General features: G+C 33.4%; 1 protein-coding gene and 1 pseudogene across 3 annotated transcripts in view; one reads left to right on the forward strand and one right to left on the reverse strand.

Moving 5' to 3' along the window:
• The window catches only part of LOC136408835 (Kv channel-interacting protein 1-like), a 154,238-nt gene that overhangs the window by 9,294 nt on the left and 118,388 nt on the right, over window positions 1-26,556 (forward strand). Inside the window, exon 1 of one of the 3 annotated variants that reach the window (XM_066390016.1) lies at window positions 25,754-25,886. The exons of the other annotated variants lie outside the window; for them this stretch is intronic. The gene's annotated coding sequence lies outside the window, so the exon portion shown is untranslated. Of the gene's footprint in view, window positions 1-25,753; window positions 25,887-26,556 lie in introns of those variants that run through there. 3 annotated transcript variants of the gene reach the window in all.
• On the reverse strand, window positions 16,542-17,589 carry LOC136409051 (uncharacterized; annotated as a pseudogene).

Consider the following 26,556-nt stretch of genomic DNA (forward strand, 5'->3'; position numbering starts at 1 on the left):
ATTAATTCTAAGATAGCCAACGTAGTAATGAAACTTGTATTAAAATTGAACGTAAAATCCAAAAATGCAATAATGTATAGGGTGTTTCTTTTCAAATAAGCAGGCATCGACTTCCGGTACAACTGTAAGTGTGACACTCTTAAAAATATTCTAGACAAGGTTGCCCAAAGACTCTTACCAAACCACTAAATTTTTGTAACTTTGCCAGTCATATTTTTCTCAAAACGTCTAATGGCAGTTCCCAGTAGAACGCTCTGTATTAATGCAACTGGTGAAAAATTCAGTGAAAATTCGGTTTTTTTTCTGTGAGAGGCCCTATATATTATTGAATATTATCAATATTTTTAGACGCTAAACCTTCGCTGCTCCGCGTAGAATGTCCTGAGTTATGCTTTTTGTTTCCAATTTAGGAATCATTTAAATGGATTTACGTATAGAAACCCCCCCCCCCCTTCCTATTGTTAAATTGGGTTTGACATGATTTTTTCAGTTGTACAAACTCGATTTTTTTAGTTAGCAAGTACCATATTTCGAGAGCGAGATATTTATAAAAAGCGATTTTAAGCCATCAACGTCCATCATACTATGAAGCACCATTTCACATTCCTGTCGGCTAAAATGATGGACAATGGTAAAATAATAAAATTATTGCGGAATGTAAATTCGAACTTAAATTTCTTACTTCACATCGGGTGAGATTGAGTGTGCTAAGGCCGATATTTCACGTTTGCTAAAAGCGGCTTTAAAATTCGAAAATCTCCTAAATTCTTAAGGAGAATAGCCATTAAACTGGTCACAAAGTCCCTTAATGCGGGTATCGAAAGATCTGCTTTAAGACTTTAAAATCCATCTAATTATGAAGCGCACTTTCCCACCAATGTTAGTTAAAAATGGTCAAGTAATGAAGCCAATATGGAATGCAAATTTCAAGTTAAAACTTCTGCTTTAACAAGTTAAGCTCGCGGCGGTCCATTAGACCTTTTGAAGTAGGTTAATTCAACTTATTAGTAACCGAAGTCAAGGGACCGCTTTTATTCATGTTAAAATATGTATTGGCCCGCTCTGGCCCGAAAGCATTATTTTGCACTACCAAGCATTCGATGGGGAATTTTAGTAATGAAGAGTAACATCAAAGAATCAGCGGTATAACTTTTCGGTCGTACCGTTCGTTATCAGGAGCGTAACAAACGGGGCGCAAGAAGGGTAGCTGTCTCCAATAATTACCTGCTTAAATTTAAAACAAAATATTGATTTTTTTAATAGCTTCAACCAATTTGAGCCGATATTCCAACCAGAAAGAAGCTTTTAAATAATCTGTGACCAGAATGGGAGATTGCCCGACTTTTCAATCAATCGATTAACAGGAACTAACCTGAATTTCGGGTGAAACTGCATTGGAAACTGTCTGTTGATTTTAAGGTAATATGCATCTGGTCGAGACTGCAGGAACGGTCAGAACAGTAATGAAATACCTGATATTTAGTGATGGGAAATAAAATTCTCGCTTTTTAAGAAACAATAATTTTAGGCAAAAAACGCAACTTTGTTAAGAGTTTTCCCTAATTAATTTGAGCTTCAGATTCATCGTATACCCTATCATACATTAAGTAAATTACTCCACTCAGTTTAACCATCAGATCAACTTAGATATGCCGATAATTAATCATTTTGGGTAGTTGAGTCCCAATTAGATCGCACCCGCCCTAATAATACGTAGGTAGGTACCCACTTGCCTATAAATAACGTACTTATCTAGAGTTGCTCCTTTATTCATTACAGAGAGCCTCAACTTGGATTCAATTAGTTTTCCCTTTTCTATTGTTCCTCAAAATTGATTTCTGAAATCTATAATAAAATTTGACAAAGATGCGCTTTGTTGGGAAAGGCAAGTTTTGCACTTTTTAGAACTCTTCTAGACATTAATCCAGGACAATATTTCTTATACCAGACCCAAATAGAGTTTGCATTCTTCTTTCTGTCTAAACGCAAGCACATTACTCTGACTAATAAAATTTTCAGACTTTGAATTAAAAAAAAAAACAGGTAAATTATTGAAGTTGCATGAGACCAAAGTGGTGTTAAGAACAAGGTAGGCACTTTCAAAATTCCAGAAATAATCATGTTGGATGAAAACAATGATTACGATGAATAGGACAAATTCAACCAGTTGACTTGATAATAGTTCCGATCTTACCAAAACTGTCCATTCAAGATTCTTCCAAATGGTATCGGCACATGGATGATGTTGAAGGAAATATCAACGCCAGCTATCATCCAGGCCAAAATCTGACACCCTTAGAACTTAAAAAGAAAGCAAGAAAACTTTTTTAGAAACAGGGGGAGAAATTTAATCAATAAAAGATGATGAAAAATAAATAAGATGTGACAAATCCTTATTCCTGAATTCGTCTTGACCACTGTGTTGTAACCAAACTCGCTTTATTCCCACGAAAAACTTAAATTTCTGATTTCCTAAAGGGGACGAAAATATTGCAGTGTTGTGATGTTACCATTAACAAAAAAGAAAAATAAATTTGTTAACTTGCCAAAAATTGGTTAAAATGAAGAAAAATGATTTTAAAATTGAACTGCTCAAAGAGGGCACGTGTCAACCGTTTTAAAGCTATTTTCCAGGTGCCTAAAAATAATATCCCTTTTGGCAAATCCAAATAAAGTTTCCCTTTTCCTGATATTTAAACTTAAGTAATGAGTTTTTCTTTAATTTCGAATGCGGTCCAAATCTAAAAAATGCGAAAGAAATTAAACTGCTTTCCAAGCTCGGAAAGCGCTTGGGGCGTTTTATTAACTCTAACTTCTGCACGTCCCAGAAGGTTCAAATTTTTCCCATTTGAATCTCATAAAATGATTGAAAATGTTTACTGCAATGCTCAATATACAGAGTGTGGGGAAAATTATGAAACTGATTTGGTATTGTTAAAAATCCTGTACTTAGGCTCGAAAATTGCACGAAAACGTTAGGAGCATCGAGATGTGATTTACGGCTGGGTTAACAACCTGCTCGAGAAATTTTACATATTATCGATGATGTGGATTATACAGGGTATCCTAAAAAAGGAGGTTAATCACAGAATTTTTGAGCATAAAAAAATTTAACGGTAGCAAAATGGATTCGTCTTTCACAATGCTTGAAGATATACAGGGTGCTAAAGTTAAACTTCAATTTTCTACAGCTCTTGAGTTATTAAGTTCAGGTTTGGGGAACATACAACAATAGGACAGAGGAAACAAATATTAGCAAATAAATGGCTATTGATGTCCTACGAAAAAGTTTAGTATACAACAATGAGGCTAGGCTCGAGAAAAAGTATCACCTAGTAAATTAATGTCAACAATTGAGAGGGCTATCTATGTTGACTTCAGTGAGTTGCAAATTTCAACTTAATATCAAAAAGATTGTAATTACTATGAGAAACAAAAGAATTGAAATTGAATCTCAGCAGCATGTATATCTTAAACCGTTAAGAAATTTGAATTCGAGATACGATGCGATTCATTTGTCGCGACACCCTATAGAAGGCATAACATTTAATCTGGAATATCGAAATACCTCGAATACTAGGTTTCCTATGAAGAAATGTTTAGTATTAAACTTTAATCACTCTGAGAGGAAAATGTATTGGTGCTAAAGTTGATTCCTTTACATCCTCGATGTGGGCGGGGTGGGAGTTAACTTTTTAATTTCAAATGGCAACCTCATTTTTTTATAGATTCGGATAGTACAGCTAAAATAAGAAAAAAATGTTTGAAACACTTTTTCGATTTGTGCTAGAAAACACTGTGATTAACAAAATTCAATTTTTCTTTTACTTATGATTTACCGAAAGGTTTGCTGATATCTACTTTAGAATTAATAAAAACGTGAATTTTTGTGTAACTTTTATTTAAAGTAAATAGTTCAAAATGGTTCATATAATATTCAAAATAATTCAAATAACCTGAACTTCAATGCACTTATTTATCCGTATTGTAAAGAACTCTTCACATTTACGAAGTGTGTCTTCTGAAATATTGGCACAAACATTAATAATTCGTCGAATCATATCCTCACATGTTATTGGTATTTCTTTATAAACCTAACCTTGGAGATATCCCCACATAAAGAAATTCGGTGAAGTAAAATCTGGCGATCTAGCAGGCCACTTCACTGGATCAGATCTGCCAATCCATCGACCGTTAAAATTACAATTAAAAACTTCCTTTATTACCGCAGAATAGTGAGCCGGGACAACCGTCATGTTGAAACCTCATGTTCTAACGCACTTTTAATTGTAAGTTCAAGTCTTGGAGTAACATAGGCAATTCATATTCAAAAATATTCCAGTACATATCACGATTCAAGTTGCTTTCAATTATGTAGGGGCCGATAAGTTTACTGCCAATAATCCACACTATACGTTGACAGTTCGAGGACGCTGGCGCTTAACTCGTCGAAGCCAATGCGGATTTTCAACACTCTAGTAATGCATATTATGCCTATTCACTGTACCATGATTTGTAAACGTTGACTTCTCAGAGAAACGGAAAAAATTGGAATTTAGTTCTGTTTCTCCAGATGCTCACTCACAAAAGTCTAAACGATTTTGAAAATCTTCCTCACGGAGCTGTGGTGTAAAGTGATATGATAAATATGAAATTCGTACATCCTCAGCATTCTCCACCTACTCATATGAGAAATTCTTGATAATCCTGATATTTCTGTTGTGCTCACTGGAGATTAAAGGCCACAACATCTAGGACTGAAATTTAATTGCTTTCTCCACACACCGTGCTGGGCGACTTCTTTTTTTCTGATTTATAATCACTTCATTAATACAATTTTTAATCACACTTTAGCACCAATACATTTCCCCCTCAGAGTGATTAAAGTTTGATAGTAAACATTCCTTTATAGGATACCTAGTATTCGAGGTATTTCGATATTCCAGGTTAAATGTGACACGCTGTATATGTAGCATATAATTTTTAAAACCTCTGTTCATATTTTATAATTGATATAAATTCACGTGGGCATAATAAAGCACCCCATTTAAGGGAAATAATACATTTCGCCCTTTATGCACATGTGCCTTTCACATGTTCCTATCAAGATGAATGCATCGTAATCTAGTGGTGACATACGTGACACGTACAGAAATTGCTATTCCCATTCGAAATTTAATGTCCGATATTATGACGTAAATATCAAATCGATTAACTTAGGCTGCGATTTAACTACCAGGGGTTTAATGCCGGATATTCTACAGAATGTCTTAAATTTTACCGTAGGAATACCCCCATTTGTTCCTAATCTAGTCACGTTTAGACAATAGCATATCTTTGAACTTCCCAGGTGTTTAACTCATCTCCACCAGAATGTTCCAGACCAGAATGGAAATCGGAGCTTAACACTTTTTCCATATTTCAGTTCAAGAAAAGGAGAAATCGACTTTTGTCGGAAATTCACCCATTTCAATTCAGAGATGATAGTACGGAGATAGAGGTCTGTTGCCATACTGTGGTTTTAAATCAAATTTCCTAAGGTTCTAGAAGATTCTGGAACGACGCTTTCAGAGGTTCCCAGGACTTATGAGATGTTCTCGATTGAATGCGTTAATGAACTTATACTTAGAGCCTCGACGTATAGATTTGAAGGTGAAAACACATTTTTCCCTTTTATATAGATATATTATGTGAGATATGGGCAATCCTAATTCTAGCATTATTTTCCCAATGAAGGGCACTCTGCTGCGAGTGAAATGCCCGCCAAGAAAAAGCATAAAAGATCTTTATCAAGGGGATAGATCGTCTTAAGAGCACATCTCTTTATCCCACGATGCAGTAATGGGTTATCATATTTTATTTCGGTGCTGGAATATTCCCGAGATAATGACTTCCGCAATGCACTTGGCAGAATTATAGCTTAATTTTTTCGGGTCGCAGGAGACAATCTTGTATTCCAGAAAATTGGGAAAGTTTTCTATCTTCTTCGGATTTTTAACAAATGTTCTTACACTGGATTTCATCCATGCGTTCTTTGCAAAATCCGCGCCCAAAACATTTCCTCTTTCAATTCCTGCCAAATTAAGCAGGGCAATTTGTTCCGCGTTTCCAATATCTTCTCCCGACCCGAATCCTCAAACGTTCGAGAACAACTTAATGGAACAATGGAGAGATTCTGGGCGATTTTAAAAGCCAATACCCATCATTTTGCATTTCCCTATTGCCAGAATTCTTCTTGAGTTGTTCTTCAAGAAATAACGTTTATAGAAACGGGTTCCTACGGATAAAACGTAACAAGTGATTGAGAAACTTGCTCTCAGCCCGAACTAGGTCGCAAGGGTGTTGCTGCATTATACAGCAAAAATACCGGAGGAATATTAAGTGCCTGAAAATTGTCTTAAGCAAAATTTATGTGACGTGTGTGATTTATGCATGGCACTGTAAAGAAACGTCTTCTCGGTGTGAAATTGAATTAAGTATGGCCAGCTCCTGCTATTTTCCTGTCATAAAATTTAAACCGGGTGTTTAATATACCGTCTTTGCGTTGCCGGGTAATTAAACAACTAACTGAACGGGTAAGGGAGACAAAGGGTTGGAACGTACCTTAGGGGATTAGGTATTTTTTGGACTTTTAAGGAATTCTTTATGGGAGGGTCGTCAGCTCTGAAAATGACCCAACTAATAAAACAGTTCTGTAATTTAAATATTTAATAATAAAGCGGCCATAAACAAAGTGAACGTTTCGTTTTTAGCCTTATTTGTGGGCGCAGATTTAAGTGAAGGAATCGGCACTCTTCGGTGTGACTTCACTTGTGTGTGATAAATTTTACGCATTTTTTCGTTTGGTTGCTGCTACTTGTTTTAGTTTTATAAAGTGTTGTTGCATAAAATAAACGGATTCTAAAACTACTGTTTGCGTGCTGGTCCTTCGATATTCCCATTTAGGAATAACATACTTGAACCGTGGATTTTTCCCCGCTCAGGGTCAACTATCTTAGGTGTCCATCAACAGATGTTTTTCCTGTACTTTCGCCAACTGATTTATTTATGTCTTTTTCAATTTCTTGCACATGTCGGTTTCTCTGCTCTAATAAATTAGAAAATTGTATCCTCCAATTTTGAAAGTAGTTTTTCGTGTTTTTTAGAGACTCGTTGGAACTTTTCTATGGATTTTCGTTCGCGACGTTTTCTACTCTATGAAGTTTTGCAAATTACTCAACGAAAATGCCCAATTTATTAAAGACATCTCCTTGATTTCCTCTCATAATATAAACTTCATGATATTTTACATTTCACGAAAACGTTTTGCGTTGGATTGTAACTTTATTTCAATGCTTGATCGACTTTTATTCTAAAGTTTCTAACTTTGAACCTTAGAAATAGTGAATGAATAGAAATAGAAAAATGTTTAATCACAAAAGCGAAATGGAAAAAGTTGGACTTGCAATTAAAATTAACTTCGTATGACTATTCGAAATTTGCATTGTGCCCTCTATTTCGCTCTATGTCTCTATGAGAACCAATTAAAGCAGTTTAAACTTTCGAACACTCTAAAAGCTTCCCCAGGAAATGAACTTTTAAATAGGAGCGCTGAAAGGTATATCTATTTAAAAGGGCGTGGTTCGCAAACCTATTTCTTTTAAACACTGTTCTAGGATATCTATAAAGAAACAGTTTTTTTAGATAAATCGATAACTTCAAAGCTCAGTAGCTCAGTAGCTCAGTATGTTAAGGTGGTCGCTTATTCCGGTTCTCCATTGCAGGAACGTGCCCAAAGTTCACGAGTTTAAACTCTTAAAGGAAACTTTGAAGTTAGTTTTATCCACTTTCTAAGAAAACGTTTGAAGTCCTAAAATTCCACCGAACTTGTCTGAACAGGTCACTTGTGTTGCCCCAATTACAAAGTTATTAAAAATATAAACTTGCCCTTAGTTTCAGTATAACATTAAAGTTTTATGGATAGGTGCGCACACAAGTTTTTTAAAACTAACTTTGAGTTTCTTCAAGAATTAAAAATTGTAATTTTGAATTAAAGAATTGCTGGGAGTTAAATCAGGATAGCGTGCAGGTCAAGAAACCAGCCTGTTTCATCACTCTGAGTTACAAAGCAAATTCTAATGTCTTATAGTTTCTGAGATATAAGGTTCTTTCAAGGTTTATTTTCACAATTTTTTCAAGAGATTTCAAAAGCATTCTGAACATCACAGAACCCTCAATGAGGATCTTTAAACAGAGGTATTGAATGAAAATAATTGTTTTGTATACGAAACAGCTTGATTGATTTTTTTCCGAAAGAATCGTGACTGGAATGTTTGTTTGGATGTTGGGCGGAATACAAAGGGAAATCCAATTTGCCTTTATTGTCATCAGAGAGGAAAAGATCCTTGAAGGTTGGAAATTTATTGGAACAAGTGAAAGATTTCAAAACAGTGTTGTTTCCTGTGTAGGAATAGTTCGAAAAGGTATTAAAATAGGAATAAATCCAAAACACTATCCACATAATACGGAAAGATTTGACAAATTAGAAAATTTTTTAAAATTATCAAACTTTCACCGATAATTGCAAAATAGCTTGACCTCCAGATTTAGAACTCGTGAATGGATGTCCCATTTGGGCTAATCATACTATTTACGTAATTTTTATCAAATCTAAATACAGGGTTTCAGCACTGAAAGAAAGTGAGGGGTATTTACGGTGGATACTTATTTCTCAAGCTCATCTTCATTATGCGGTTTCCGTTTTAGATAATTACAATGGAGCTCTAGAAGGAAGACAAACACATAAAGTTTTAAATTAGTAACTTCAATATAGTAGAAATAACGTTAGACCTTAAAATAAAATTCTCCTAGATTTTGGTGGGATTCTATATGCAAAATATTTTAAATTCCTATTGACGCCATAAGCCCTTCGTATAGATTTCCCTGATTAAGTACACCAATATTCTAAATACTTCCACCGTTAATCTTCATATAAGGCACGTTACATTCCTATCTCCAGACACCGTATAATTCAACCCTTGGATTGTAGCCCTTAATTACTCCTGGAGGACCATGTTTAGGGTCCTTTCGCCCAATTCTACCCTGGAAATGTGATGTCATGTTCTTGTAACGTCGAATACGTCATAATTGGCCCGAAGATAGGGATGGACAATAGTTTCCATGATGGCAGCGCTGAAACTCATTTCTCCTATCTACGTTTGTTTTATTTATAGAGTGAGGGGAATGTTTGCGGAGGTGAAGAGAATATGGATTTTGCGGTGATGTAGTGTAATGTATCTTTTATCTAGTGGATAATAAGAATAATAACAAAAAGAATCGAAATTCTTTAAAAAACTATTTATTAATCGGGGTATAGAGACCAAATAATACTAAAAGTCTTCAAGATTCGCAACCAAAAATGCTCCTCAGCGGTCCTTAAAAATCCTTAAATCTATAGAATGAGCAAAACTTCGGGACTTTCGAGTTTCTAAATTTTCCGAACAATCCTTATTAACTTCCCTATGGATGTCATAGGAATTTAAAGTCATCCAGTGGATATAATTTCCGGAAAAATGTTTTTAATGAGGCTCAGAATGTTAGTATTAATCCAGGATATTTTCCATAAAAATCAAGAAGAACTGCAATTTAAAAAAATCGAAAATTTTATTTTAATTGGAAGCAAAAATTCCTCGGGAGACCTAAAAATATTAGAAAGCCAATAAAGAAGGAAGTAAAGTAGTAGTAGTAGTGGTAAAGCGGGGAGTCGAAAGCCTGGAATATGCCCCGAAATCCCTTCTTACTCCTTAAATTCGCCCTTTGCTATGGATTATTCTCTTTTTCAGGTCTTATTTGGAGAACTCTTAACATTTTACCAATCTTGGTTTGTTCATGTTGGGTCAGGTTAAGGTTCCAAAAAAGAAGGACGGACGATTAATCAAATTATTCGATTCACTCTCAAGGCGGGGGAGACGTACCTTTTGCTGACCCTGAGACACGATTTAAGTTTGTCGAGACGCGATTTAGACGTGGAAAGGATTCTTTTTCAAATAGGAATTTTCTTAATAGGTTCTGAAGGGTTTGAATCTTGCTTTCAAGAAAATTTATCAATTTGTGAAGAAGATTTTCTAAGTTTTGTGTAACTTTTTCCAGAATAAAATATTTGCAATAAATGTAAATATGATAAAGGTAAGAACTCTGAAAATGTGTATTATTTTGAAAAAACCAGACCGTCTTTAAAAGTTAAAATGGGGGAAGGTCAAAATTTCGAACTTTAAATTCAAAGATTTTCGAAATTTTGAAAACTCTTTAGAAGTTTATGTTTCTAGAGCAGATTGCACCTTCGAAAGCTTGCCTGCGATGATTCAGAGACTCTCAAAATACGAAAGTTGAGAATTACAATTTAGAAGTTTTTGTCAGTATAATATCGCATCGGTGAAAAATTTCCTTCTAAAAGTCTTAAAAAAAGCTTTAAACATATAGGGAAAATCTGTTAAGGACTTTAGGTTATTGTTTTTGGTGTAGTTTGCTTAGCTAATTTATTTCGTACTTTCATCCCTTAAGTTACGCCCATGTATATCAATACTTATTTAGAGGATTCCATCTGGGTGCCAGACAACCGTACCCATTAGAATATATCGAAGAGCTCTTTATGGCTGGGAAATGTGCTATTCGTCAAAAGAAGCTTTCTAAATTGGATGGATGGAATTGCCGCGATCTGCAATTCGGCGGATCTGCAATACTTCAATAAAAGCAACTTGTATAGGTATTCAACCGATGGCGGCAATTTATGACATCAGGTGCGACCATAACCCGTAAGGGCTTCTGGTAGTGGAGCTCCTCAGGTTTAGTACTTAAGGGATGAGCGTGGTAGATTTGTTCTCTTTGACTAGTGCTCGCTCTAAACATGTGATCGTAAACATAGTTCGTAATTTTCCCAGCTAAGCAAACTCCCACTTCATGCTAAGACCAATACTTTGTCATTATTTAAATAAGTGAAAATTAATACAGTCCACTTTCGTAAACCAAATTGTTGTTTTCGTGGTTTGGTTTATTGAAGGAACCTCAACAAAATCTTATCTAACACTGTTCGGAAATATTTTTCTTCAAAAGTATTTCGAAAAAATTTCGGATTTTAAAACAACACAAAATGGAAGATGTTTCATTTCTGGATACGGGGTCAAAGCTGAAAATAACTAAAATTTCTTGCTTTACAACTCCAAAAGTTTTTGAGATATTCAGTCCAAATTGGAGGAGCGTTTAGACGCAACCTTCAACTCTGAATAAATGATTTGAATAAACAAAGATAAAAAAAGAACAAAGGACGAAGTTTGGAATTTTTAGTCTTTACACTGAGTGGATACAATGATTTTTTTGACTTTTATTATGTTTGGGAATAATGTCTCGCGCATAAGCAGGCGTTGTTCTGTGAACCCTTGTTAACAAGGGTTCTCAGAAACTGGGGGACATGCCGCGATTGTTCGCAAATTTCCATTTTGTAATTTCAACTTCCTTCATATTAATTTCTATTGTCTTTTTTCTGAGGTATTTCCTGTAATAATTTTCTAATTTTATTTCTCAATTCATATCCGTTGTAGCTACCTCTGCGTAAATTCCAAACTTAAATTATTTTTCGCAAAAAATACATCTCCTATTCAAGTCAAATGAAGTGTTCTATTTTATCCAGATCAAGGAGAGTTCCCACGGTAAACCCTTTAATGATTTGACACTTAATCCCTCCAATAATTTACCACAGTCTTTCCCCACATTTTCCGGCGAATAATAATCAGATTAAGTGGCAGATTAAAGGGCTCGAGCTTAAACAGCCGTTTAGAGTTGGGTCACCTTGTTCCCGCCAACTTTTTTAGTGCAGCAACTAATGATGAAATGAATAATAATGTCGCAGGAGAGCGTAAATATCAATTTATATGGAAGTCCCAGATAGACAAAACGATTTTCTTCGCCTGCAAATTGCTTCATCTGCCTTTGTCAGCTCCATGAACGTCAGATCGAATTTCTCTCAAATAGACAAGGGGTTAAGTGTCAGGCATTGGAGGGAATTCGTCTTTTTTTGCTAAGGAAATTTCCCTGTGTCTCTCCCATCACCTTTCACCTCCAGCCTGGTTTTTTTTAGGTCCCTGATCAATAACTTTGAAATTTGTCCACCTGCAAACTAATTTTTTTTTTGTTTTGAGCGAATAAAACAAATTGAAAAACTTTACACAAATCCTGCTGTCTATGTAATGGACCATTTTCGGGGGAATAAGTTATTCGGATGGTAGTTTTTGCTGGCAAATAAATTCACGAAGAGAAATAGGCCTACATATCTTACAAACGGCCGGGAAAATTATGCAGAGCCGTGGCAAAACGGCCGTTACTTAGGATTTAACCAACCAGAAAAAAATCGCATGCCTAGTAATTAAATATTTGTTTTAATTTGGTTCTAAAACCTTCAAAATCTCGCGGTTTCTTGCAGCATTGCGGTAAAGAGCGTTATAGGATAATAGCGAAATTTAGGATGATGAAAGGAGAAATTTAAAGCGAAAATGACTAAAAAACCTGGAAACTTGTAAATTTTCGCTTATGATCAGGAGGGCTCTCATTTGTCTATTGGTTTAAGTTTTGCGCATTTTACTACAAACAAAAAAATATTTTATTCTAGAAATTTATCAAATATCTCATGTGTCTTAATGTATCTCATATACAGTCTGTCCCAGATAAGGAAGAACAGTATGGGGATCTCCAAAAAGGGTAATAGATACAAAATGGTTTATATTGGGAAAAAGTTGGGCAATTTAAAGTAAATTAATAACCTGTTTTTATACCGGCTAAATTCCGAATGGTTACGAAGATAACCGGAAAAAAACGAATTTGGCGGTTTTCGTTTTTTGCAAGTAACTCTTATACGGTTATAGTTAGAGAAATGAAAGTTTTACATTATTAAAGCACTTTCTTGAGAACTGTTTAGCAGTGTTGCCAGTTTTCTTATTAAATCCTTACTTTCGGAGAAAAATTAGTAGACTTGATTTTCATATGGGCGTGATTTCGATTATTTATATTTTCAAAATCGTCATAAAATTCCCTTTTCAGCCATGTATTACATTTAGTATTTTTTTCAGAAACTCTATGAGTTATAGCCATTAAAGCATTTTTTGATAAGTCGGCCATGATTTTGGCTTATAGTAATGGTACATATTAAATAAATGAATGCTATAACCGTATAAGAGTTACTTGCAAAAAACGAAAACCGCCAAATTCGTTTTTTTCCGGTTATCTTCGTAACCATTCGCAATTTAGCCGGTATAAAAACAAATTATTAATTTGCTTTAAATTGCCCAACCTTTTCCCAATTTAAACCATTTTGTATCTATTACCGTTTCCGAGGTCCCCCTACTGTTCATCCTTATCTGGGACAGACTGTATAATTATTTCATGTATTTTTTTAAAATTTAACCTCTCATTGAAAATAAAAATACCTTCGGAATACCTTCTAATAAAAAAAACCTCATTTTGAATTCCACAAAGCCGTGAAAGCATTGAAATACAGTATTTGATCAATAGAACGATTTTTTGCTGTATTTTGATACGACAAATCTGCAGAAATCGCCCTGTATACAGTAAAGTATAGTCATTGATTTTCATGCGAAGGACTCAGACAAAATAAGTTGTACGTTATCTACCACCAATAAAGTTGGAATTTTAGACTGAAAACTTGGATAAAATAAGTTTTATAAGATAATGTGTACCCTAAATTAACGTAAAAGGCGTTATCGACCGCTCAGAAGACACATTATTAGACCCAGGGGAAAGATATCGCATTATAGGCAGTTTCGGGTTTTAATATTTGAGGGTGAGATTAACTTTTGTTATATTAATAGAGTAAAATTATATGGGAAATGTGAGTTATTAATGTTTGTATTAGATATTTATCCAATTTTGATACATTAAGAATCAATTATTCAACGCGTGGTAAAAATTGAATAAATCAATTTTATTCAATTTTGATATATTAGCAGGCAATTTTTCCATGTGCAGCGGCGCTCCAACGTTTTATTCATTAGTAATTTGAAAAACTGTGGAAAAAAATCCACTACGTTTTCCATTTGAAAATGCGATGAAAATTTAGTTCTTTTTTTAAATACATCTTCCAAAATAGTCTACAGTACCGAAAATAAAAATTACATTTATTTTTTAATCTCTGTAATTTAAATGTTCAGAATATTCCCTATTTTGACGCAAAAAAACTTCATATTGATTTTTTAAGTCTAACAAATTTATAAAAACAATTTATAAAATTGTATATTTTATAAATTATTTTTATTATTTATAAATTTTTTAATTATTAATAAATTTTATTTATTAATAAAAATTATTAAATAAAATTTATAAATTAATTTATAATTTTTTTAACAATTTATAAAAATCTAACTAAACACATTTATAAAAAGTTGTTAATGTATCTGCTGAAATTTTTAAAAATTCTTTTTTGTAGTTCTTCAGTATTCTTCGGCGGCTTTTCTGAGTGAAATATTTTGTTTTTCATTATGCCCCAAATGTATGCATCAGGTGGTGTCAGATTAGGTGAATGAGAAAGATATTCGAAATCTGTTCCTCAGGAAGTTATTCTATTATCAAAATGCTGACGAAGCAAATCTATGGTGCGCGGAGTTGAATGGCTCGTGCACCACCCTCTTGAACCCATTATATGCGCACCTATAGATTTCGCGCACGGCGATTATATATTTCACAAAAGGTACAATAATTTTCTCTCTATAATGCTCTTGATTCACAGCAAGTGAATTCTTATTATCATCTTCAACGAAATAAGGACTAATCACTTCTTGGTTACCAATGGCTCACCAAACGGTAACTCGAAGATTGTGGAGTGGTTTCTACACAATAATATCAAGATGTTCAAATCCAAGGAATTTGGTTGCTTGTCGATTAATATAGCCTTTAAGATGAATGTAATTCTCGTCTGAAAACCATGTTTTTCAAGAATTCCGCATCTTCATAAATTAAGCTTAACATGCGACAACAGTAAATTTCTCTTGCGCGTTTGTCTGCAGCGTTTAGTCGTTGTTCGATTTGAATACGGTATGGATAACCACCAATTGATTTGAACACTCGACATGTAGATGTTTCACTGATATTGAATTTACATCCAGTTCTCACAAAGTTTCTTTGAGGTGATTGCACAACCTGGTTGAAAACACGTCCTTCGTTTTCATTAGTTTATATTGTTTTTCGACGACCTGAAAACCCTTTACGTTGGCACAATACATTAACAATGCGATTAAATGTTTCAATCACAGCTAAAATCACACTTTTTAGTGGTTATTTTCTTAAACGTTTGTCGATATTTTATTGACACCTGTTGTAAGACTGGACCATCATTGCGACTATTTCCGTCTGAGCGGAAATAATGCTCTACCAAAATCACTTTTTCTTCAGTTATTAGAACCATTTTTAAATCAAATTTAACTGCATCGTACTATTAACATGGTAAATAATAATAATTAATCAAAATATGACAAATGCATATTAGGTTGAACCGTACAATGATTGGCACTTTAAAGACTAGTACAATTCGAATTTAATTTTATTTATATTAATGTATAAATGTTTACAATTGAATTTACTTCAGATGCTTTAGAATAGTTTAAAGTTTATAAAGTTGTCGTTTTCTTACCCTCTTAGAATCAACTTCATAAGAAAAAAACGTATATTATCAAACTATGACAAATTTTCAATGATTGGCACGAAAATGGCAATGATTGGCATCAAACCAAACAATAATTGAGACACCCCGTTTTTATATAGAAATAGTAATGTTTAATTAGAAACACTAACAATAAGCAGATATTAACCTATAAATGGAAGTAACAACCTAGGTAAGCATGTAACTAGTTGTATTTTATCAATAAGTAGTAGGTAAAGCGTAATAACTTGTTGATAATTTTTGAATTATATTTGTAAAGTTTTATTAGCAATTTTCCTTTTTTTTTCTAATTGTTGTAGCACATTATGTCTTAGCTCTTTTTTCTTTCTTCTCTTTTTTCTTTTCTTGTCATTTGCGCTTTCTCTCATCTTTTTGTTTTTCTTCATATATTTTCTTTTCTCTTTCATCTACCTGTTGCTGTCCCCACTGCTTGGTTGTCAGTACAAAGGGCATCCGCTTCGTATCTCCTTTATCTTTTCGAATAGGAGTTTCTGGCCATATAAAAAAATATTTTAAGTCGCTTGATTCATGGACATCTGAATAAAACAAATACGTTAATATAAAAAATCCTATGGTTTAAAAAACACTTTCCGATGTAAATGCAGTTGGTGCATTCTCGCAAAATGATCGTTCGCACTGTTTGTCTAATTCAGTAATTTCTTTTGGAGCTATTAGACTGTCATCTATTCCTTCAATAGTTATGGAACGATCTCCGTCGAATTCCACCCCTAATGCTAATTCATCAAATATTATTGGCATATCATCAATGTTCATTATTTCATTTTCACCATTAGTATTTAATACGTTAATGTCATAAATGTTAGTTAAACTCTCTTTGCATGCCTCACTTATTATTACTTTCGAGGTCAAATGTCTTCCATACTTGGTGTAGAACTAAAAATTCTTTTGACTGATGCTTAGTCACGTTATCAGTTGTCTTTAATTTCTCTATTAGATCTGGTCGCGCTATTTCTTGAAATTGGGAGTAAGCTATGGTGGTACTTAGTCCAATATGATTAAATTTTCTTTCAAGTCTTATTTTGTCTAAACATTTTGTATAATCCACTGTATCTCGGTTCCATGAACATAAACCTGTAGTTTGAAATCCGCTAATTACAATTTCAGGGTTTATGTAAGAATCAAGGACTATTTTCACTGTCAAAGCGAATTTATCCTGAGTCGGTACTTCGGCATTATGCTGCCTCCTCCAGTCTAAAACGGCTTTCTTCCAGTAAGATTTTAGGAGCTTAAAAGTTGACACATCTGCTGATTGTAATATGCGTGTTGAATTTTCGTGCAGACATAAGAATTTTATTTAAATGCAAGCAAAGATCACTTAGTTGATATAAAAATTGCGAGCGATGTCCATCAATGAACAATATCACCTGAAAACTTGTGGATTTTTTCACTAGATATGCATGAAAAACATTTGCTATGTATTCGAAAAACAGTTTTCATCCATCTATTTTCACTGATTCCAATTCCCCATTCATTTGGTACTGGATGGGAAATTGAAGACGGCAACCGCTTATAAGGGTAAATTATAAATGGAAGAGTTACTTCATCTTCTGCATATAAAGTAAATAAAACAGTTAGATTGAATTTCGCTGGTGCATTATCATTATATACACTTCTAGCACCTTTAAGAGCTAGTACTGTCTTGCTTTTAGAGCAGAACAAAAAGCAGATTTCGTCTGCATTGAATATTCTGTTAAAGTAGCTCAAAACTTCAAAGAAGTTTTCTTCCTTCAAGCATGTATTAATACTTTGAAACCAACTCCTTATATCTCCTTCACTCGCTTTAACACTAGCAGAGAGTACACCTTCAGGCACTTTTTCACACAGCACAGGATGCCTTTGCAGAAAGACTTGTACCAACCGTCTTCCGGCATGTTGCCTTTGAATGGGTTATCTCTGGGTTTCTCATTCAAAAATTATTTTACATTCACTTGCAGATCTTTTCTGTGCAGAAAGCTCCTTTTATGACTTTCAAAGACCCAATTTACTAAAATATTCTCCTCTTCCGTCGAGAGAATAAGTTTGGATTCAAATGTTGCTTTAGTGTACTTGTTATTTAATCGAAACTGTAGAGTTGAACGTGGTATATCATATTTCTTCAAAGCGACTTTTTTTGACAAAATATCACTCGCTATTCCTTTTAAAGTTCTCGAAAACTTATCTTCTTCGTATTTCTTAAAATATTTTGAACTTTGCTTCACGTTTGGCACGTTGAACAATCCTGTAATCAATAAGTTCAGCAATTGGCACATGGCGACTTTAGTGATAATCACTAGGGTCAATGATTGTTCTGATAGTTTAAATACAAAAGGTTCATGTCTTGTAATTTACTTTGAATTATTTATTAGTGAACGATACGCATTTTTTTCTCAAAATCGTATTTTTGGAAAAATTCAGGCATTTGCATCTCAGTGCCAATAATTAAATTAAATGCAATAACTCATATAGAGATTGGCATTAGTGTAAATATAGGAAATTTATTAAATGCATTGCTTAATTTCATTATAACATACTACGTCAATGTGTATTTGATTGATATTTATTTTGCAATTATATTTTCCAGATCTCGAGTAAAGAACAGCTAACAAGAAATGACACTTAACAAAAATGCAAGAATACACCAAAAATACAATATACTAATATACTATACAAAAATGCAATATACAATATGAACCATGCGCAAGAAGAGTAACAATATATACCATAATTTTTTTTTGACAAAAACAACTTACATATATCAATTATACAGGATGTTTGATAGACAATGAAAAATACTGAATAGGATATTCGACGAAGTCATTTTGAGTTGATTTAATCAAACGTACCTATATACCAAACGTTACAGTTACCCTGATAATTAAGTTTTTTAAAATACCACACTAATTAAAGAATAACAATTTATTGTTTGTATTGTCAAGTAGACTTAAAAACAAATGAAAATTAATTATAATAATGTCTAATGACAATTCTACAATCAAAGCCAATTAAGAAATCCATTTACTCTTCTTTTTTGTCTTTTTAAAATTAACTAAGAAATCCCCAAATACTTCCTTTCTTTATATTGGAAAATAAAATATTATTTAATAGTATTAAGTGTTATTTAATGCGAATATGCAGACCGTGTTAAAAATGATAAAAAACCAAAAATTTCGAATATCCGTAAAACTATCTTAAGGTAATAAATGGTTGGCCTAAATTTTGAATTTATATATATAATATAAATTATATATATTATATAAAATTTGAATGCGCTTGGTGGATACTTAAAAGTATTAAGATTAATTGCTCCAATTTTTAAAATGTTTCTTAAGAAACTTTCCATAAGAACTAAAAGACCATTGCCTAAGGAAGTTTTAAATAAATTTGAATAAACATATACCTAAGTATTCAAAGGAAATCTACGTTTAATTTTGACTCCTTGCTAGGAAGGAGGACAAGCTAGGAAAATCATGTTTATGAACTTTTAGGTAAGTAACAAAGACATTTTAGATTTTATGGTTTAAATAATTTAAACAATCTATTCATTCATAATTAAAAATGTTAATACATTTTTGTGATAAAAGGACTTGTTGTTCTTCTGCACTTTGATAATTGCAAAAAAGCGAGGTCAAACTACAAAATATTAAAAACTTAATTATCAGGAAAACTATAACACTTGGTATATAGGTGTGTTTAGTTAAATCAACTCAAAATAACCTCCTCTAATACTTTATTGGGTATCCTGCACTACCTACCAGACACCCTGTATATGGCGCCATATGTACCATAAGTTGAAAAATTCAAGACTTCATGATTTCTAACTTTTCGCTAACATCTAATATGGATGTCAATTATTACCGAGATGCCAAAGAGTGCATTATTTACCCTACATAAACAACTCAAAGCATCTTCTGTTTCGGTACGGTTTATTTTGGCGGACACCATAAAAATACCCCCAAAATTTACTAATTTTTTTATAAAACAATAAAAAACAATTTTGTTGTATAAATAAGTATTACGACTTTCATCGTTTCATCGCTTTTATCACACATTTTATTAGAACTATAAATGTGATGAATTTTTGGTTGAACAAATATCCCATTTCTACTTTATATTTAGCCACCAAACGCAGGATAATTCAGACATTCAAAAGCACTTTAGAATCTTATGCATGTTGCATTACTATGTAAACAGCACTGCCATATAACTCTATACAAATGTAAAGTTCCATTTTCATAAATTTTATGCGTCCTCTGGGCAATGCAGTAAAAAGTGCAATATGCAGAAAGGATTGGATTTTATGGGCATTCTGACTGGAAATTTGAAACGTCTACTAAAGTTCAATTTTACGGACACATTTTCTGGGCGATTGTTTGGGGGAATTTAGTGGATGGAAAATTACCATTTTCACAGTGCTAGGAGTTAAATTGCTTACTTACAGGTCCAAGAATACCACATCCATAGTTTCACGTACTTTAAACTATTTGACGTTAAATTCATATCTCGAAAACTAAAAGAAATGAAAAATAATATTTAAATAAAATAATTTTCCATAATGCAAAGTAGAATCAAAATATTCTTGAATGCGTATTTTCCCTCTAAATAATATTTTTCACGTTTATTTACAATCTATTTTAAGATGAATCAGAATCTCCAACTTTTTGCAAATATTCTAGAAAAATTAGAAGGAAAAAATAAGAAAATAATAAAAAAAATTTAAAAATCTAGAATCAAAATTTGAAGATTACCCCACAAAATGATACTTATTTTATTCTGTATTTTCTTCATGTGATTTTTTTGTTTTTTTTTAAAGGGACCTAAAATCCTAGTTTTTGGAGTGAAATCGACGTCCCACGTTTACTACAAAAGTGAATGATACATTAATTTAATTTAGCCAACTATTTCCTGCATTCGCATACAACAGAGGTAATTTAGAGCAATGGCAAATTAGATCCAATACATCGACTGCGTATGAACTTAAATTAATTTGCATATACCAGTATTTGTCAAATAGATTTTCCCCCATAGATTTTCCACATGTATTTATTTAAATTCTAAATTTTATGCGACGGCGTGTGATGATTGAAATGCTTCGTTAAAGTACAATTTTATTGGAAAATCGGTTTAGTACAGGATTTTCATATTAGTCACGTTATGTGTTTACCTGTGCATTATTAAATTAATACCAAACAGGATCAGGGCGCTAATTGTTAAATTGGGAATGTGGTGATGAAATTGGGTGTGAACAATATGTTTCGAAAGGTGTGAAATTTTGATAATTTTCACTATTATGGGAATTTTAGTGTAATATTGTTAAGACGAGCGGAAATTGAGCAAGCGCAAACTGAATTGGAAATTATTCTTAAATTGAATTTCTGAAGTTAATTACATTAATTCTTTACTATTTGCAGAGAAACCATACCTCTTTTGTGTCTTCTCAAGAAGTTCCTCTATGTTGGTTTTATATAGCAGGCGATCTAATATATCATGAAGTGCTCTATTAAATTAACAACTGCTCTGTTGCTTCCTGAAATGCTAGCCTTTATTACTTGGGTAATAAAATAAAATTTATACCGATCCTTTTATATATCCCTAATAATTTGCATACATTTTTGAACTAACATTTAGAGTATTAATATATAGCAATTTCCCTAATCCATAAATTAATTTCCATGCCATTCTTAGTGTGGATTTACCCAGCCGCAATCCCCCATAAATATTCATATTTCTGTGGATGATAGACCATCACTGCCTAGCTACAAGTTGCATCCATCTATAACTTTGGATTAGTACAAATTTATGGATTTTAATTAACGGCACTACGAAATATCCAGATATTATGTGGAGCATATATTATATATTCTGCCCCTTTGAAATGTTTAAGTGTGGGTAAATTGAGACTAATTCTGAAATCATATACATAATTCTGTAAAGGTAAAATATGAAGATGAAGATGCATGAAGAAGATTTTAAACCAAGATGAAGATACAGCATGACGAAATTAGCATTTCGTAAAGTAGAAGACAAAAAAGGCTTTTGCGTAATATGTAGAATACCAAAAAAAGAACTATAGAATGTTCTCCTTCTGTCTTTCTTTATTCTATAAATTGCGGTTTATACAGTCGTAACTCCGTTGGCTACACTCCTGGTCTATGACGTTTGACATGTTAATAAAAATAACACTAATTTGAGTAATTTTAAATATTAACTAAATCTTGTACATCGAATGAGAATCTACAGTGGCGCATATAAGCCAGCGCTTTTATTAACGCGAAAAATAACGAAACAAGGCTAAAGAATCTTATTTGGACCTAACCTGGAAGCACAACAAAAAGGCTAATTAGATTGAAAAGCATAAAACAAGAAAACAAAATAAGAGCAATAATTGCGTGTCCTATAAATAAATAAAAACCTTAAAGTAATTTAATTGAACTGGTTTAACTGGGATTTAATTCAAAAGGATGTTAATCTATCTTCTCGTGAACTTGTCAAGGGTGGAAACTCTGTTAAGGACACGGAAACTTCGAAGTATGCAGAATTATTTAATTCGGGACAAATGAAAGATTCATTAGTTGAGTTAAAAATAAAAGTGACCGAATTAGTCTGAAAAAACGTTTTAGGAGCGGTTTTATGGGCAGAGATTGATTGTTGTTACTTGAATTTAGGGGATGATTCTCCTTTAAATATAACATTTGATGAATATTCATGTTTCTAGTTTTAGAAATTAAATCGAAATATCATTTAGTTTTTTTTTTTAATTTGCATTGGCCCAGTGATCTGCAGGGCACGATTGAGCTTTCAGCGAGGTCAGACATATCCCCCAGCGGTATCAATATAATTACGAATTTAATTGAACCCTCTAAATAGTCCTGAGTGATGACAACTTTCCAAACAATGAATTCCTTAAAGATTGTTTTTTGTAATTTTTCATTCTTATTATGAAAGCCTTGTAAGTTTTGCGAAATTATTCCTCTAATACACTATTAGCCACTAATACACATTCCTCTAATACAGTATTAGCCATGTGAAATTCTCATGAGATATAGTAAAACCGCAGAGGCGTGGATGTTCTTGAGTAACTCCTACTCGAATTAAACACCATTCAACGTACTGGGGAAAAAACGGGATTTTGAATGTTACAAATTCATTAGGATAGCTAAATTGGTCACGGTCAAGAGCAATTTCATCTAAGCCCCAGTCAGAATTCCGAATTTCTAAATATTCCCGATATTTTTCTACAATTCCTGAATTTTCCTACTAATTTGGTTGTTTTTTGCGTTTCCGCATCTGGCTTTAACAAGCGCCGAGACCATAAAATCCCTCTATCAATATACCCGAAATTAGGGTTTGTAAAAGATTTAATATTCTCGCTTCGAATTTAACCTCCTAAATAAAATGTCGGTCCAATTAATACCAAAACTCGGCTACGGGATTTTAATATATGCGCATTAATTTTCAAATACTCCTAATAGACCGTTAATAAGACAGTTTACTTATCGCGTTAGCAATCAGGCGTGAAAGGCCTCCAGCCAGAATTTCATTATGGTTTCCTCCTATACCCTTTGGCCCCAATTTAATTTTCATATCTCGGCCTTCTCGTCTATCTTTAGACGAGATGATATGCATCTAAGGAAATACGCCTCCATTAGCTTTGGACGTTATTTATTATGCGGACGATGTGAGCTTCATATAACGAGCACGAAAATGATACTCATTTGCCAAAACGGTACGACAAATGCAGCAGGCGATATTTGCAGGACGAGAACGGGCGATTTGTCCTGCTGAATCGAGATATTATTTATATTATTAATTCATGAGAGATAAAGAAATGTTAAAACGGACGCACACCAATCTTCAGTTTCCTGCACAGGTTTCAAGGTAGAAAAGTAAAAAATTCCGCTTTTACAAATGAGTTGCGCTACTGATTTTTTACAGGTCGAAACCTCCAAGTCAAGCTTCGGAAGCTTTATATTTTATGCAATTTAAGGAAGGCGTTAAGAATGCTCAGTGGTGCCCCAGACACATATTTAAAGGTGGAAAACTACATTTACCCCAAACGTTTAAAAAATTAGTTTCGGCTTTTAGAAATGAGTCACACTAATGATTTTAATTATGTCTCTCCCTATTGAAAAAATATTTCTGATTTTGAAAAAAGGTACGTCAGTGATTTTTTTACAGTTCGAAACCCGCAAGTGTCTTCCACATCTCCTGGAATTTTATTGCGACTCAGTAGCGTACCAGACATAAAAATGAGGGCACAAATTTAAGTTAGAGACGAAAGTTCATTTTTTTAAAATAATTAAGAGAGATTCGCAACCAGTTTTCTCGTGTAGCAGGAATTCACTCCAATGTTCCAGTAGGAATTTAATTTTTTCTCCGTCAGGCCTTATGACTATCAATTTGATTCCAATTAATTTTTTAATAGATTTGACTCGATTAAATTTTTAATACAGCAGAATTAAAGTATATTTTTTGAGCAGCAATTTAATTTTTTTCAGAAATAAACCTGCCAGCGCACACCTTCCTTCAGTTAATTTGATCCTCGGAAGTGTAGCAACAATTTGTTTTTATTTTGCCAGCGGGAAATTAATTTTTTTGGTTATCGACTGCAGCACATTTTTAAATTATTCATCTCGACATTCGCGACAATTGAGCAAGGAACTGAACTATTGCCAAAGTTTTATTAAGTCCCGAAGAGGGTGCTCAATTTGATGCAGCAAATTTAAAATTGAAAATGCCTTCACGTACGATAGTCGATCGTTAGTGCAAACTCAGCCGAATGTGAGATAAAAGTTTTAAATTTTCCTTCCAGAAGCATTGAAGTTTCCTTCCAACGCACACGGAAACTAGAAAAAAAACTTAATGTATTTTCCAGCTATAAAACTATGGATCTCTTTTTGAAACCTAAAAATTAAAAAACTCGCATTCTGGTCGGGATTAAAGCAAAAGAAAACATTTCTAACAAGATGGTCTAACAAGAAATTCAACAACAAGTTCAGCACTAACAAGAATCTCAAACGAAAGACTTATTATTACCCATGTAAGTTTTTCTTTTATGGCTAGAAGCCTGATAATAATAATGCCAAAGTTTTCTAAGAACTTCTTCAAGAACCAATTTAAATGTTCGGTATGGAATGGAAAGTATAACATTAGAGACTATTGCATGAGAGCTAGATAACCTTTATAACGTCCCGTAGTATTAATACTCGATTATTTGCTCAAGATGAATTTTATTTGAAACAAAAACCCAGAGGCGTGCTTCGCATTAAAAATCACTGAGAGATTGTGAGACATCTGCAATGCAAATGCAAATTAAGGCCACTTTCGGTAGGAAAAAATTTAAGTCTACGTCAATGACTTTTCGTTTATTAATTTTTATCCCCTGCCCAATATTAATAAATTTAAATTGGAACGAAACAAGAACCCAGAGACGTCCCAAAGGCCCCGCGGTAACATTCTCCGAGGCGTTGCTTTACGAGATTTTTTTTGTAGGTGGAAATCTACGTCTATGATTTTTAATTCCATTTGAAAAAATAAATTAGTACAATCGCGGTAGGATCGGAGCATTTTAGGGCTGATATAGGGCCACAATTAATGTTCTCATCTACGGAAAGCTTCCAAAATTTCCGAATATCTATTTAAATTGGAAATTTCGGGCTTACAATGTTTACGTTCAAAAGGCAGCACTTTTGTCTAAAATTCATGGTGGCGGCCTTATCCAGAAATTGCGTATTTGTAGTTTCCTGTCTGGATTAAAGCCCAAATTTGGAAGTCTTTATGAGAAACTTTCGAATTTAGATAATGTCCAGAGGAATCGAATATATTTCCTTAGTTTCCAGTCCAAAACATCAACGTCAAGATATTTAAAATTGAATCCCTGGACTGCTTACACCACAATGCCACCTCACATTAGTTTTTCCATTTTTTTCTAAATTCTTCCTTTACGTGAGGTGGGCGTGGCATCAGCAAAGCAGCTCTATGGTTGCTAGGCAGCCGAAGATGCAGGGATAGCGTTCAGTCAGAGCGAGGAAGAGTCAGCGCTCAGTCTCTATGCGGCTCTATAGGACGTCGGTCTATTCCTTCTCTATACTGTGACGTAAATTTCGACGCGAAAGGACGATCTTTGAAATTTCAGAATAAAATTTGGGACATTTTTCACTTCATTTTGGCTTTTTTGACCAGCATTTCTAATGTAAGTTTAATGTCTTTGAATGTTGTCAAATTGATGTTAGACACATAGAGGTGACGTTGGATGGGAAATTATGACCATATGTTGGGAAGATGCCAGATCATTTGAAAGTGAAATCTGATGAGGGTTAAAAATGAATTTTGGGATGTTGAGCAATTTTTGGATGAGAATATAAATAAGAATTTTCTCAGGATTGTTAAGAGATTCGGAGGTTACAGCAAAACAAAATCCACGTGCAAATTTACAATAATCGACCCTTGTTCTATTAATTATTCATTAACTTATTAAAAGTTTTAATGGAAAAGTTATTTAAAAATAATATTTTTGCAACATAAATTTTTTCTAGGGTTTTATCGTGTCGTGCAACCACCTACACCAACCCTCTTTCTACTGTTTCTGTACTAATTAAACTGCAAATTTTTCTATTTATCAGCAAAACATAGGAGATTTTTCAACCCAAAACTTATTGGTGCAGTAAATCTATTTCTCAACTTCAATTTTTTTAAAATATTCCATTTTTGATGCCTACCTAAGTGAGTTTTCTACTCCTAAAATACGCCCCATGCCACTGATTCTTTACTAAAAAGGCTACACCTTTTACTAAGTATGCTCACACCTTATGAAATGTTTCAGGCACGAAATTGTTGATATAGTTGGTCTATTTGGGAAGCTA

The sequence above is a fragment of the Euwallacea similis genome, chromosome 5, assembly GCF_039881205.1.
Source record: "Euwallacea similis isolate ESF13 chromosome 5, ESF131.1, whole genome shotgun sequence".
NCBI lineage: Eukaryota > Metazoa > Arthropoda > Insecta > Coleoptera > Curculionidae > Euwallacea > Euwallacea similis.